Source organism: Centropristis striata, chromosome 18, assembly GCF_030273125.1.
Source record: "Centropristis striata isolate RG_2023a ecotype Rhode Island chromosome 18, C.striata_1.0, whole genome shotgun sequence".
NCBI lineage: Eukaryota > Metazoa > Chordata > Actinopteri > Perciformes > Serranidae > Centropristis > Centropristis striata.
The window spans coordinates 10,915,320-10,928,831 of NC_081534.1; the positions used below are offsets into that span (position 1 = coordinate 10,915,320).

At 40.5% G+C, this 13,512-nt stretch overlaps 1 protein-coding gene across 1 annotated transcript in view; it reads left to right on the top strand.

Annotated features, from left to right (window-relative positions):
* Positions 1-13,512, top strand: part of disp1 (dispatched homolog 1 (Drosophila)) — a 109,680-nt gene that overhangs the window by 26,139 nt on the left and 70,029 nt on the right. Inside the window, exon 3 of the mRNA XM_059355786.1 lies at positions 4,216-4,293. The gene's annotated coding sequence lies outside the window, so the exon portion shown is untranslated. The remainder of the gene's footprint in view (positions 1-4,215; positions 4,294-13,512) is intronic.

Here is a 13,512-nt window from a genome sequence, read left to right on the forward strand (position 1 = left end):
AGAACCAGCTCTTTTGTGATCTCTGAAACTCTGCTTCTACCAACTCCTCCTTCTCCGGGTAAGCTGTTTGAGTAACACTGTAGTGAATGATCCACCCACAAAAGAATGAGGTGACAGGTGTGTATGTGGGTGGATGTGTACTTGCCTGCGCATGTGGCTATTCATCCGTGTTTTTTACCCCTAACACTTTATCAAAGTATTCCAAAAGCCTGTAAAGGTAAGTTCAGTCAGGCGGTTTTGCAGTTTGTAATGAGATTAAAACTGAGGGTTGACTTGATTCTAAAGTTCATTCATCCCTTTTAACCCCAACTACCTCATCCTGTGATCCTGTAATTTGTTTAGTCCACATTACCAGGGCCTGTTTTAGCCTCGCTGTTGCCTTTTGCGACTCCCTCTCTCCATACGCCACTGCTTTCATCGCTGGAGATCTCCCATGTTGATATCCCTATGTCATCTGATACAGGCTTCTTTTTTTGGTTGGCTTTTAAAACCTGACAGGTCCTGTATGAGCTCCTGTGTGACTTTCAGGAGCAATTTACATATCTGGCATTAAATCCAACAGCTGGAAAAAGACAAGTGAAGAGAAGAGCGGGTAGACGTCTCTTGGCTGGCATCCATGAGGTACAAAGATTGCTAATCTTCTTGCAAAGCCCATTCCATTTCAATGACTTTGGATCATTTGAGAAAAAGAGCACCCTTCAATGCTCTTTAAACTACACACAGCATTTTTAGTAGCATGTAAATTCATGACATATTATTGACCCGCCAGTGGAAAATATCAGGGAGGACCAAAGAGAAAAGGAGAATGAGCACAAATGGCAAAGTGCCACAATAATTCTTGGCATTGATCCCCTATTGAACAAGCAAAGTTTTCTCAAGGCTGCTTGAGTTTGAGTTGATCCCATCGCAGAGAGAGCGTGCTCAGGCTTTTCACGCTTTTCATTTTCTACTTGAAAGCGGCGCAGTTATGAGGCTACTTTGATCCCTTACAATTAGGAGAGACTTCCATTTGTGAGACAGTAAGCCCTTTGGAATCCTATAGGCAGTTACAGAAAATAATAAAAGAGCAGGGATTAGGGCATGCTCAAAGATAGTTGGTGTCTTCACATGAATTTATCGTCTTGGAAGCCAGTGATTGGCTGCTGCTCATTATTCAGACAAAACAAACAAGTGATGAGTGATGGGCTTTCATCCATGTTGAGTCTTCTGAGGTCATTGGAAAATATAGCTTCATAACTGACTGAAAGTGTTTCCTTGTATGAATGCCTCATGCCATTACATGTTTGCCACTTGTTATGAATAAACGGCTAGGATTTAGTTTGTATATGTGATTGACAACATCGCCCTCAACATAGAAGGAGTGTATAACATGTCTGCAGGACACTGCTGACCTGGAGCCAGAGGCACAGGAATAAACCAGACTTCACTGCTGTCTTGTCTGTCTGGAGATGGCTCTCAGTCTGAGGAAATGAGTCTACGATACACCGGCATTGCTCAAATTCCTCCGCTTGTGTCATCACTGCTAAAGCAAATAGCGGCTTAGGGAAAAGGATTCTGCCACTGAATCAACAGATTGTTTGTGTCTTCACAGGCTCAAAGGGAACATTTTCACATTTTGTGGAAAGGTAGGAATTTGGGGAGTAGTTCCTTCTAGCCTAATGGTATTATTGTGACTTGAGATTTTTGTCAGCCCCTTTCCTGGAATAGTGCTGTTATATGCTCCTATGCATATGCTGCTATTTTCAAAGTTTAGTTTCTCTGCCTTGATGCTTAAGGGAGAACTATGGGACTTGAATACCCAGAATTTGATTGACTTTTTTGGAAATGAGAGCAGACTATGACTCGAGCCATTGGATTAATTGGTGCACGTATGCTAGGCTGGGGTTTACCAGTGACCTGGGGTAGATGGGAATTGTCTGCGAGATGGTTGTATGCGAATTAATTAGGATTAATCTGGGTCTTCCTGGGACTAAATCGGCATGGAGGCCTGGGCCTTTCCACTCCAACACACTGCTGTCACATGTTTTAGGCAACACTGAAGAAGTTGGGGGATAATGTCAAAAGAAATAATCCATATTAGCACCTGTATACTGTATTTTTCTGAACCACATAAGAAACTTTAATTTTTGTAATTGTCATTAAAGGCTGACTTCATCTGCATTCTTTTCCTGGCTTTTTCAATCGAAATCAAAATGCTAACTCAGCCTTAGCAAAATGCAATGACCCAGGTTCCTTTGCACACTAGCAATAGCTGAGTTACCATTAGCTGTGCTAAGTTTGGAAATCATGGCACTGAATAAACTGCTGTGGACACAGCAGTAGCTGTGATGTGAAAATCACACAATTACACGAACAACGAATGAGGTGGCATAAACATTTGACCAACAGCTCTTGTGTTCTGCAAAGTAAATTGCCAGTTTTGAGCAATTGAGTCTGGTGACTTTGAAGAAAGCATAGGTAATTCCTATGTTCCAACAAGATCTCCAACGACAGAATCAATGTTTGTGTAGTAAAGGAAGTAGTTACAAGCGTGACGTTAGCCATGGAAGTTATGTATAAAATGTAATTTACTTTTGTTTTCACACAGGACACCAACCCTGTACTCCTGGGTGAATGTCCGCCATTGTTAGTCCCACAATGCCTCCATCTGTTAGTTTGTGTGTGTTTGTTTCAGTCTCTACTTCCTCAAACAAGCAATGTATGATGCACAATAGCTATAGATGATGATATTTGTAGCAATGTCATCGCCCTGAAATTTATCTTGGGTCACATGGGAAAAAAGGTTTTTAGGATTTTGACCGTAAAACATAAATACTTCAACCAAATTGGAATTTAACAAATAAGGAACACTGCTGGGCAGCTATAGAATTATGTAAAAGTCTCAAAAGTATTGAACACACACAAACAACTTTAAGACAGAGATGTTTGCCTTATCTATTAGGCAAGGATTATCTTCATAGTAAATTTCAATAGGCAGAAACATTTTCAAAATTGGATCTTGAATATATTGTTTTTTTTTCTTTACCTTTTATTTCCTTGTAATAAGGTGAATAAGGGCATATTCTGGTTAAAAGCCATTTTAGTACATTACATTCTTAGTTGTTATATGCCAACAGGCAAACATTTGAGGAGTTTTTCCTCCCAATAGCATGTGTAATTTTTTTTTTTTTCTAGTTTGAATACTTCAGATGTCTACACTTCCCACTGTTTCAGAAAAGGAGGCTGGGGAGGAACTTTGAGCCATTATGTTGGGTGAAATAGGTCCCTCTGACCTGAGGTCGTTACTCTAAATTGGCTAAAAGTCCCTCGTCTCCTCATCTGTCCATATTTAAACTCCGTCTGTGGCTACCACTCTCTTCATCTTCTCCCTATCGACGCACACCTTGGTAATTGGTGATGTGGACCATATGTTGGGGTTTGAATGGCCTTCTGTTCTGCAGAGCCGTTTGACATACTCAAGGACATCATAACCTTGTTATTAGGGTTCCTGTACCTTCCTGGACTGGCGTCACAAGCATAGGGGTATTGTCGTCTAGTTTTTTTACCTTTTATCAGCCGTCTCCTCTTCTTCTCACCTGTCAAATCATCACCTATAGCCCCTCTTGCAAGTGCAAAATACTGTGAGTGTTGTTCTGTCACTGGGCATAATCTTCACCATTAAGTGACCTCCTCAGACCTTATTAACAGACTGAAGGGATCTGGCAGCAGTATGACCTTTCAGCTGGAGGGTCAGTGTGTTTAAATAGAAGGGTAGAGGAAAAATACTTCCAGGTTTAGTACATATGTGTGTGTGTTTGTGTCTGGTATTTTACTGTTGTTGTTGTTTTGTATGTGTGGATTGCAGCCACTAGACTCTGCAGTCCCTAGAAGCTGCTTGTGAACAAATCCGGAGTCTTTCTCCTCTCTTCTCTGCCAATTAAAACAATTTCTTTTAAACCACTTGTCTTGCAGGCTAGTCTCTGTAGCTGGAAAGTTTTGAATTGCTTGATTCCAAAGGATTTCCATGGAAAATTAGCAATATTTTTCTTCCCATTTAAAGTACAAATGCACCCATTGTAGAAGTCTTACTTTCTACATCCTTGCTGCTGTGCTGCTGATCTTTTATTCCAGTGGAATGGTTTTTTCGAAGCCCATTTGTGGTCCTAATTCTGATTCTTATGTATTCTAAAATAAAGACCAGTGAGAGATGAATATTGTTTTTACGTGTCTTTACAGATTAACCTGTTTCTGTGAGGAGTTTGGGAGTCTGAACGCATGAATAGATGCAGAGGATGGTCCTTTGTCTTCCTAAAGGTAAGACGTGACATCTTGTCTAGCCCTTTATTACACATCATTCTTTATTCTGTGTTGGCGTAATCTACATCATGCAAATAATGAGGGTTAACACTTTCTAACTAATTAATTTCTGTTCTTTCTTTATATGTTCTGAAAAATATGCCTTATTTTCCTCACAAGGGGACATTACAAAACAGTGTTAGATTCTATCAGAAATTGGATCAAGATAGTAATCAGTCTTGACACTCTTTTCAAGACCATTAGACAAAGGAGAAATTCTGAAGGACTAGCTGTCAGTTTGAGCTGTGCTATGTTGCTTTATGAGTGCAGTTAAGGGAGTTGTAAAATATAAATGTCCCATAGGAATTTATCAAAGAAGAGAATGTGGCAACTGTGAACGCACCCATTGGAAAAACAATTTGACATGGGTCAAACCGTAGAATTACAACTTCTGGATCCATCACGTGAGGCCATTAGGTCCAAAAAGACATTTTCTTATAGAGTTAAATTGGGAGTGGATGCACCTTTTTGAGCAACCAACCCAACCCCCATGAAATTACCTGTTTTAACTGTCAGAATTTGAACCATTCGGACTGCTAACAGTTGGAAAGTCTTGAAGAGCCACATGATTGAATTTTGTATCCCCATTCAAGCAACAGATGGCTAAACTGGAAGGTAGCTGGCTTGGTCACTGAAAGTCTCTGGTACACATGCTTTATGGTCCCCATATAGTTGGCCGAGTCATTGAAGATCTGGGTCATTTTATACACGAGTATCAAACTGTTTTGGCTTTATGCACCTCTCAGCAACTTTCATCGGCTTAATGGAGCCCCGTCTCCATTGCTCTATCCAGTTCTTGTTATGCATTATTGGTTTGGACACCTCAAGTGAACGAGTGGAGCTGTGAAGGTCACACAGACTACCAGCCTGGTTGGGCCTAGCAAAGTTACTAGCTAATGCTATCGATAGCTTGGTTAGCAAGGGGCATCTGTTGTTCTCATTCATTCATTTTGAAGTAATAAATGGGATAATCCAGCAAATAGAGGCTTAAAACAATATATAGTTACTGAAATAACAGTTTACGCCTTAGGGTGTCTTTTAGTAACATTGAACGCAGGTCGCCGAGGTTGTCACTTGTCAATCACAAGGTAACCACACCCTGAAGCATGCACCTTCTTTATCATCTATTTTACTCTAAATTGGGACCATAATGTACAAAACGAACATCATGCTGTATTGATGAAGACTTGAAACTAGTAATTGAGACTATAAACTCTAAAGAATTTTTTTACTGAGGTAATAAATCAAGTGAGAAGGCAGGTCATTTTCTCATAAACTTCTATACAATCTCCCCCTACTGGCTGTTAAAAAGAATGGGGGTTTACGTCACTTCTGTATTTGCTTCACTCTTGGGATGCAGAGGTTGCGGCTTGGTGCACTTTCCTCAACATATTTGAAGATTAAGATCAATATTAAGATTGAGATTTAAGATTAATTACTTTATTAATTAATCCCACAATGATTCAGCCTCTGCATTTAACCCATCATTTTTCACACACAAGTGAACACACCATACAAGGAGCAGTGGGCAGCGCATTTCTGTGTAGGGGGGTTAGATGCCTTGCTCAAGGGCACTTCAGTCCATGACTGGTCAGTCTTGGGATTCTAACCGGTGACTCTCCAGTTACAAGGAATGTGACAGAAAGCATTCACCTGAACTGCTTTTTGTGACCCATTCTTGGACATTAGCATTAGATAACACACAAAAGGGGTTACCCAAGAAAGCATTTATCACAAAGCCAACATATAATCTCCCCTCCCCTTGGCTCAGTACTGTACAGACTAATTTAAGGAACGGAAGTCAGTATCCCTTAATCAGTGTTCCTTGATCACAAGCAGCCTAATAAAGACAACATGCAAGAGAGTTAGGAAGGGAGCAGTAAAGCAATCGTTTCTGGTCCTCTTCCTATCCCCCAGTGCCTTTGTCTGGCAAGTTGAGACAAGCATCCGGTAAAAGGTGAGGATGTTTGCTCTTCACCTCGCTACAACTGGGTCAGTGAGCAAGGTAAAGGTGTTTACCTACGGCTCACAGCTCACAGTGCCCTCCCAGACCTTGAACATGGATTCATATTCCAGGAAGAAGTAGCTTGTATCAGTAAACACACATACAAATGGTGATGTGTTTTGAATGTTTCAGTGCCATTCTGCCCATTCAGATGTGTGAATGAAGGGTTATTTTGCTCTCAAAACATGCTTGTTGGATGATTTGTGGTTATGGCTGTGATTTGTTGAGTTGAGTTGATGTTGTATGACTGTTCACAAATTATCCCCAACATCAACAGTTCAGGGTGAACTGTGTCCCTTTACCTCTTCCAACACATGACTTCAAGTTGAAGTATAAATCCAAACTCAGGCAGCAGTGCAGCCTTGCATGCACAGGTAATCACCAGCACACACACATTCTTCTCTCACTAACCCAATCGCTCTAGACTTGGTTTCTCTGACACACACAAAGACACATTTCTCTCTCACACTCACTCAATCTGTCTTTCTGCTTCGCTCTGACCTGACCTGCTGAAAGGCTTTCAGGGCCATGTCAGTCAGCCAACAACTCTCTCTGTTCAGAGGCTCAGCAGGTTCAAGTTGGACGCCAGTCTGTCCTCCCTCCTCATTCCTGCACATTGGCTTCCTTGTCATGTTAAGATGTGGGGAACACATTTGGGTGTGTGTGTGCAGCTATGCATACAGATAGATGTATTCATTGTATGGGAATTAGGGCCCAACAATTATGGGATTTTTGAGATTGATACTGATTTTAGAGGGGAATAATTTACTGATTACTAGTAGAGAGGAAAGAAAATCACATGTTTTTGTAGCCCGACCTGTAAGTTAGAATGCCGTGATGGACTATTGGCCTATTAGCCTATGGGATTTTTGCATTGGATTTTGGCTTCATTGCATAAAATAAGCTCTGTGGCAGGATATTCTTCGCAAACACATTCTTCACAAGAACACCTCTTTTATTATGTTTGAAGTGTTAATGCATCTGACAGAAGTAAAAAGCTAACGTTATTGTCCAGCGCTCTACTGGACACACTATGTGATGACAGCATTTCTAAATCGCCTCAAGTATGGCTGGGTGATATGAAGAAGATCAAATATCACTCACTTCTTGACCAAATACCACAAGATTAATACTGCAACAACATTGTTGAGTTGGCTATTGGTTCTTTTTTTTTTTACAATATTTACACAATGAGGTTTTTGATTAATAATCCACAGAATTGTGGATATTATGACTAAGAGGTGAAAGGCAAAGTGAATATCTAGTTTAATATCCGCCCTGTTCTGTCAAAAAAGTTCATATAGGTCGCATGTACAGGCAGCGAAAAACGAGCTATGTCTTCGTATTTCACCGTCTGCTGTAATGCGCCCACCGCCATCTTGCTTACATAGTATTGATTGACAGCCAAGTGAAGTTTAAAAGGGCGGATTCCCGCGGTCAGTAGGAGGCTAAGGGGAGTAAACTATAAAAGTAAACCATTTTAACTGAAGTTACGTTTTACCTAATTTCCGGCATTTACATACATTTATTTACTGTTCAAACTGTCTTTTATTTCGCCTTACCAGACATACATCCATTTCATTTATGAGTTAAACCTAAGATCAGTGGTTTTACGATATAAATGAAACAGCAGACCGTACAACGCTGCGTTGTAGGCGTTGTGATATGTCCATATGTGCCCTGAAACACGAGCAGTGATACGTGCCGTAATTTGTGGTACTGACACACGACCTCTTCTGCCGTTTCTGTTGGAGAACTTGTTGTCATATCAGGATATCAATTTATATCCACATATTGCCCAGCCCTAACCTTACCATCATTTTCGAATATGTGTCACCAGTAGATACGGATATATCTATGAAAGACCAACATTGGCTGATAATATTGGCCGACTAATATATCGGTCTATAACCATATGTTTATGGTTTGGTTCCTGTTTGTGCACGTTGTCATGCGTGCGTACATGCACATGTGTAAAGACTTGACTGCAAAATGTGTGCGTGCCTGGATTGATTTATTATTGTGTGTGTGATCAGTGTGTGTGTGTGTGTGTGTGTGTGTGTGTACGTACGTGTACGTAATCATGGGTGAATTTGGAGAAGAGCTAGAAAGGAGCAGCTGTGGCTGCTTTGTAACATTGGACAATCTGTTGTTGATTCTGCTGGACTGGAGGCTTCGGTGGTGTCCAGCCCAGCTTCTCCTGCCTGCAGCTGCTTGGACTCTCCCTTTAATAGATTTCACAGCCTTTGAAAAGCCTTTTAGAGCCCTAGAGGAAGTAAACACTGACCTTAGTCCAGGGCTCACTGTTTAAGCCAGGTCATAAATGTGGAAATCTGCAAACAATAATGGTTAATTATTTAATTTTTCAGTGATGTGGTGCTCACGGCTCAGCAGGTTTTGGCTGTGTTTCGTCTCTCAGTACATTTTAATTCAACTTTCCCTCTGCATGTGTTCTCTCTTTTTAGTGTCATCATTTCCTAAAGGAAATTGTGGTCATAATCCAGTCGACCAAAATTACAGTGAATGACATAGTGGCGGTTGCATGAGGGAAGTAATTTTGAGGAAGTTGGTAAAAGAGCTAAAAATAAATATGATTAACAAATTATACTGATTTTAGTCAGCATTGGTGGAATTATTAACTTCCCTCATTGCAATGCAATGTAACAGGCTCCTCAAGGGTCACAGCAACTCCTCCAGTGAGCTTATTGGACCTTGCAGTATATTAAACATCCACTGGGTCGAAGTGCATTATCCAAGTTGCAGGAATCACAATATTTGTTAAAGCTATTCTGAATTTTATTATTGTGGTGCTGCAGAGATGTCCCAGTTTCTTATCAGATTCTACGGACTTACGAAAAAATCTTTGGTTGTTACAGATTCTTGTAAATAATCATGCCATGAACATTTTAGTGAGAATAATGATACAAAAAGATCATTCTCAACAATATCGTTAGTCAAGAATGCCCAAATAAAGGTCTAAAGAGGCTAGAGCAACAGACTCCAAACTAGGTACTTCTGCAGGAAGTGAAGGCTGAATGAATTATTATATTTAGTAGCATCAGTAGTGGATATAAAAAAACACACAAAAAAGAGATTGACCCCTGGAGTGCCCAGGTAGCTCACCTCATGCACTCCAGGTACTCCTGAATTCTTACTCCAGAAGCTTGGACTCCATTTCAGACTGGTCTCCCCTCAAAAACGTCAATATAAGGCGTTTGTACGTGCAGCACGACTCACATTTACGTTTTAGACTGTCCTCCACTGCCGTCTTGTGGACTTAGTAGTCATGATTGACTTCCCTTGTTTACGTAACTTCCATAACTTCCATGGCTCATGGTTTGTGAATCACATTCTTTTACACAACTTGCGTTTTTTACGTAACTGCATTTATGTACATTTATTTACAGTTTAAACTGTCTTTTATAATTCCTTACAAGGACGCTTTTTGCCCTAAACCTAGGTCAGTGGTTTTGTAGCCTAAATTCACCGAAGCTGCAGCCTTTTTATGACCGCCAACCGTACGTGTATTTATGATGATGTGTGTGCTATTTTTTAGAACGATCCACGGTACCGTGAGCCGTGAAAATGCTCATATGTGTCGTTATGGGTGGTATTGACAAACGGTCTATTCTGTCGTTTAGGTTGGAGATCTTGTTGCTCAATTCCAACCCAGGGCCCACTGCTGCATATCTTACCTAAGAACAAATCCCAAATAAGAAAACACTGGTGATAATTGAAATCTTTGTGAAAACTGTATGTTGCTTTTAAAAAGAAATGTATTCTTAAGCACATTTGGTGAATGGTGGTGTGAGCCAGCCGGCCTCCACTATAGTATACAGTGTGAAAAACTCCAGACATTTCCAGATATCATTGTAACTTGAATCACCACACCACGTCACTTTTCCGGTGAGCATCACCAAACCGCTCTGGATTCCTTCAGACGATGGACTGAGTAAATATTCACAGTACATACCAAATGACTGACGAAAAAGACAAAAGAAGGTGGCCAGAAGAAAGTAAAAAGCAATTCTGCTGGATTTCGTGATTGAACCTCATGTGTAGCTGGCTGACTCAAACAAGTCTGCCAGTAACCAGCAACTGATCCTCCCTCCCTGCTCCACCAGCAGCTGTGTTGACTGTCTTGTGCATGGGAACCCTTGATTACTAGGCTGACTGTACATTTAGGCCGTGCCTGGCAGCCAGCTCATTGTGCCTCCCTACACACACACACACACACACACACACACACACAGCCTTTTTAACTTTGATCGTGTAGAGTTGTAAATGACTGCCGCTCCATCATCCAAGGCCTCAGGTTATCCACCAGGCTTTATTAGCCTAATGAATGGTTCGGGGATGTTTATCTATACTACAGTACGTCTGTCTGAAGACGCCTCTGGCAGCCGTTTCGTGTCGAAAAACCTCATGTTGGCAGACAATTGCATGTTTTTTGCTTCATTAAAAGCGTCAGCTGCGATGGCTCGGGATGATGTCTTCATTAAAGTTTATGATTTGTTGATTTTAATAATCTGTTGTGTGTGTTTCTTGATGTGATTGGGAGGCGTTAGGAAAACACCGCTCCCCGATATAACAAGACACAGGTGTAGTGAAATGACATCAGTGCACAGGCTCAGTTGGAGGCGCCTCTCGAGCCAAAATATGATTTTACTTCTACGTCCACAGCTTGATTTATGATAAACCTTGCTTGGTGTAATGAAACCACATATCAATATCAAGGGACAGTAGTATTAATGAAAAACTGCTAATGTTGAAACATTTTGAAATATACAATATGAAAAGAGTCTTGCTTAATGATCAACATCAGATGCTTTTAAAAAACTCAGATTTGGTTTTCCATTATTTTGAACGGGCTGAAAGCAAATTATTACATTTAGACAGTCAATCGATGGCCAATACATTTGATTTAGCCGATGTAGATCGCTAGAATGTTTATGTATATAATTCTGCCTGATCAGGGTTCAAGGCCTCATATGTGACATAAATAATGAACCTGTAAAAGCACAGTTTGCTGCTCAGTAGTTGCGTTCAAGGGCTTACAGCGATGATAATGATAAAACGTTAAACAGTTAACCACAGAAAATATTTTTACCGGTTACACACTATATGTTGAGTTAAATTAAATGAATAAGCTTACACAGAAGACTAACTGACTCTAGTTAGCCGTCTTACATAAAAAAAAGAAGCAAAACAGGCTCGTATTGTGTGTCTGCCCAAGTGAAAAGGGAAAATTTCAACCACTGGCTCTGTGCCATGGCAGTGTGGGCAGTAGCCTGTCTTTCAAAATGAACAATTAAAATGATGTAAACGCCCTTATGTGAGTTCTACGCTTCTACTGTTGACCTGCTATCTCCCCTTAAACATCCCCTGTCCCCCACCACTACCCCTTTTAAAAAGGCAACAGAATGGTAAGTGGTTAATGGGGAGTTATCGGTTAACGGTTGTCGGGCTATCGTAGACTGACCAACACTCTTACACTATTACGAGAATGCTTAAAAATGTCCTGCATGTTATAGCCTATAATATAAAAAGAGACCATATAATCCATATGGTTTGACTCTAAAGACGTCAGACGAAAATTATACTTTTGCTCAAAGACACTGCTGTGCAACCTCGCAGGCACAATGTTCCCAGCCCTGTGTAAAAAAAATCAATCTGAATTGTAAATACCATTCAGTGTGAAATACTTGGTTTCTGTAAATACTGTTCAAAAAGTTGAAAGAGTTGAAACAATAGCCGTGTTTCCATTAAAGTCAAATCGAATTTTGAAGCAAAATTTTGAAATGTCGCAGGAAAGAAAACGTGAATTAGGGACATTTGGTCAGAAGGTGACAGTTTAATGTATTGCTGTAGGCTAATCCCTCATTAAACAGTAGAAGAAGAGAATGAGCAAGATAGAGAAAATGATAAAAAATAAAAATAGGTTGCTAATCGGACAACTTTAGCCACCCATGAGAGAAAATATGTCTTCAAGAATTAGATTCAATTGGACAACTTATAATTGTTCTTCCATGTCAGCGCTTCCATCTCTCATACATCCACAGTATGTTTTTACCAGTCTCATGTATAATTCAGCCAATAGTCAGAGAAAGGTTTGCTTTGAATTCTCAGACTCTGTTCATTTCCAAGGCTTTTCCCGACAGGAAACAGATCTTATAACCAGGGAACAGGAGAGGAAATGATAAATGAAGTAAAGTCACAGATGCACGGCCTCAGATCAATGCAAATCTGAGCTCTGTTTGTTGTTGTAGGTGCTGAGGTTTTGTTAAAGATCATCTGGATCACAGTAGTAGGAAGCCAGACCTATGCATGACCCACTGTATACGTGTGAGTGTGTACATGAAAGATTATTTTTTCAGTAACGGATATCTAAACATGTTCTCCTGTGATTAAAGTGCTCTTCTTCTCCGTGCTGACTTTTAATAGGGAACTTTAATGGAGTTTCTTCCTCTGTTGGGAACAGTGAGACGCATGGGGGGTTGGGATGTTTGACCCTAAAGCTCTGACTACTCAGGATTTACTCATGTTCTTTCTCACTGGATTTCCCACAGACCTCTACCGGCAGCAATTCTTTTTTTTTATTTCTTAAAGAAGTGTAACTAAACAAATATTGTTGCTTTGACATAGACAATTTAAATTTGGCTGCCCCTGGAAAGCCCTGTTTTGTTCTGCCTCAGAAAAATGACTATTGGGTTTCTTTTGTGGAGAAGTGGGTAAGTGGGGAGATGAAGCCTGGAGGGACATGTGTATTCATAACACCAGTGCCTCTATCTTTAAGTCAGCATTGTCTGGTGTTGTGGATCCTCTTTGCTGTATTGTCTTGTGAGTTCCGCTGGTGGTCTGTCATGTAAACAGCTCTCAAAGGGGAACCTTTTCCACTCTCCTTTTCAAAAGCGCTCTCTTTTTTTCTGTTTTTTGTGGTTGTCTTCGTGACTGTCTGCCTGTCTCTTTTCCCATCCCCTCTTTCTGATTCTCCATCTCTCTAACACACGCACACACACACACACACGCACGCACACACACACACACACACACACACACACACACACACACACACACACACACACACACATTCTTGTACTTCTATCTTTGTGAGGACCCTCATTGGAATGGTGAATTCCCTTGCAAGGTTATACTAGTTTTGCATTTTTATT